The 2,718-nt window shown below is 41.3% G+C and overlaps 1 long non-coding RNA gene across 1 annotated transcript; it reads left to right on the forward strand.

Annotated features, from left to right (window-relative positions):
- Positions 1-294: 294 nt before the first annotated feature.
- On the forward strand, positions 295-2,473 carry LOC129647723 (uncharacterized). The gene is made up of 3 exons (XR_008712460.1): positions 295-355; positions 497-656; positions 2,090-2,473. It is a non-coding gene; the product is annotated as an uncharacterized LOC129647723 (long non-coding RNA).
- The last annotated feature ends 245 nt before the right edge of the window (positions 2,474-2,718 follow it).

A 2,718-nucleotide genomic window follows, 5' to 3' on the forward strand; every position in this document is an offset into this window, starting at 1 on the left:
TTGGAGAAGACTGTTGAGAGTCTCTTGGACTTCAAGGAGATCAAACCAGTCAATCCTAAGGGAAATGAACACTGAATATTCATTGGAAGGACTGATGCTGAAGCTGAAGCACCAATACTTTGGCCACTTGATGTGAAGAGCTGACTTGTTGGAAAAGACCCTGATTCTGGGAAAGACTGAAGGTAGGGTGAAAAGAAGGAGGATGAGATGGTTGGATGGCATCACCGACTTAATGGACATGAGTCAAGCAAACTCTGAGAGATGGTGAAGGACAGAGAAGACTGGCATGCTGCAGTCCATGGGGTCACAAAGACTCAGACATGACTGAGCGACTGAACAACTGAACAACAGCAAAGTATGTTGTCGTGGATAAGAGCACCAAAAAAGTACTCTTGGTACCTGTTCCAATTGTGATTTCTTTTTCCACTATGGACAGATTTCCTATAAATGCCAGATTTAATGAGGTAAAATTTGCGTATAATGCAATTCTCCCTAGGTTTAATTTCGATGAGACACAAGACAGCGCTTCTTCAGTCACCTTCGTGGACACTTATGCAAACGCGTTCAGGCCACACCACAAACTGTTGGTGAAATTCTGCTTCATGCGCCGCAGTGATCTATGTTGGAATGGAAACAGCATCTTGTCAATGATCCAGGTGGCTTCCTGAGACCAGCTAATTCCATTATATTCCTGTCATTTTTGACACTGTCAGAAAATGTAGACTCTCCTACTTCCCAATCCTGGTACTATTTGCTTTGAGTCTCCTAACCCCTCTTTCCCCATATCTTGCTTCCACTTTAAATGCATTCCACTTTAAATGACTGCAGCTTGCCTTTCACTTTAAATGACTCCCTTGTCTTTAATGCTGATGTTAGTCATTAATTGAGCCGTAATGTGTGCATTTTGCCTACTGATGGGTGTGGAGAGTCACTTACACACATATCCAGTATTGTAAGCACACATTCATCCTTCCACACACTCTGGAATATTCTTCCCTGATAGCGTGTAAGCTCCCTGAGGGCACAGATTTTTGTTTTACTCACTAATGTGGACCAAGTAACGAGAACGGTGCCTCTTTTAGAATAACTACAGTTGAATGAATGAGGTCTTTGGTTGTCTTCAACAATTATATTGTTATACGGAAATATAACAATTAATGATTAAAAACTTCTTTTCCTCACGGAATTTACATTTTAGTGTGTATGTGAGTGCTGGAAAAGGCAAAACACCAGACACTGGGAATGTGAGCAAATATAATTTCATACTGCCACTGTTCTATGGTAAAAATAAATCAAGCTAAGGAAATAGAAGGTGACTGATAGGAGGTGTTTTGGTTGTTTTTGAGAGAGTGGGCTGGACAGTCCTTTTTAGGGATATATTTTTGGGTAGAATACTAAGTGAGTGAAAATTTTGGACATGAAGAGATTTGGGAGTAGGCAAGAATAACAGGTTTCCCAGGGGTTGCAGTGCAGAATCTACCTGCTAATGAAGACTCCACCTGCTAATGCAGGAGACTGAAGGGACATGGGTGGGTTTGATCCTTGGGTTGGGAAAATCCCCTGGAGGAGGAAATGGCCATCCACTGAAGTATTCTTGCCTGGGAAATCTCACGAACAGAGGAGCCTGGTGGTCTTCAGTCCTTGGGGTCACAAAGAGTCGGACATGACTGAATGACTGAGTACACAGCACAAGAGAACAGAAAGTATAAAGATTCCGAGATGGAGCATGTTTTGTGCATTTGAAGGAGAAAGAGGGTGGGAGATGCTATCAGGGAGATGAGCAAGGGCTGTATCATGCAGGTCTTATAGATTATGCTAAGGGTTTTGAATTTTACCTAGATGTGATGGAAGCCAAGGGAAAGTTTGGAACAGGAAAATCATATAATTCCATTTACAGGATTAAAAGGTCACTGAACAAAATCTTCTTGGTAAAGAGACCAGCAAGGAGGCTACTGCAGCAAGTGTGGGATGATGGTGGCTTGAGCTGGGATGGTGGCAGTGGAGGGGAACTCTGGTTCTGGATATATTCTGAATGTATATATATATATATATATTATTATTTTTTTCTTTTTTTTGCCATACCCTGCAGCATGTGGGATCTTAGTTCCCTAATCAAGGAGTAAACCCACACCCCCTGCAAGGAAGCTTCAGGTCTTAACCACTGGATTGCCACGGAAGTCCCATGAAAGTAGAGGTTTGAAGGTGGGTGGATTCCATGTGGGTAAGGGAAAAACAGAAATTAAGGATGGGCCCTAGGTATTTCAGTTGAGCTGGGAAATCCCTTTTACTGTAAGTATGTCCTCAGGAAAGAGATTGAGTTGATGCATTTGGGAAAATCTTTTCCTCTGATGCATTTGAAAGTATGTTGCAGCCATCATGATACATCATGATACCTAATATTTCAACATGTATTTACTGAGAACAAGGAAATTTTCCTACAGGAGCACAAAACCAGAAACATTTAACATTGATACAATGCTATTAATCTAATATGCAGCCCATGTTGAAATTTTCTAGTTGTCCAAGTAATGTTTTATCTTTTATCCTTGAATCATTCAAGGATCATTCATCGCCTGAAGTTATTCCCTTTAATCTGGAGAAGTGGCTGGGAAATTTTTTCTGTGCAAGCTCAGATAGCAATTATTTTAGGCTTTCTAGGCCACACGTAGTCTCTGTTGCAACTACTTGGTTCTGCTATTACAGTGCAAAAACAGCCAT

Source organism: Bubalus kerabau, chromosome 3 (assembly GCF_029407905.1).
Source record: "Bubalus kerabau isolate K-KA32 ecotype Philippines breed swamp buffalo chromosome 3, PCC_UOA_SB_1v2, whole genome shotgun sequence".
Classification (NCBI taxonomy): Eukaryota; Metazoa; Chordata; class Mammalia; order Artiodactyla; family Bovidae; genus Bubalus; species Bubalus kerabau.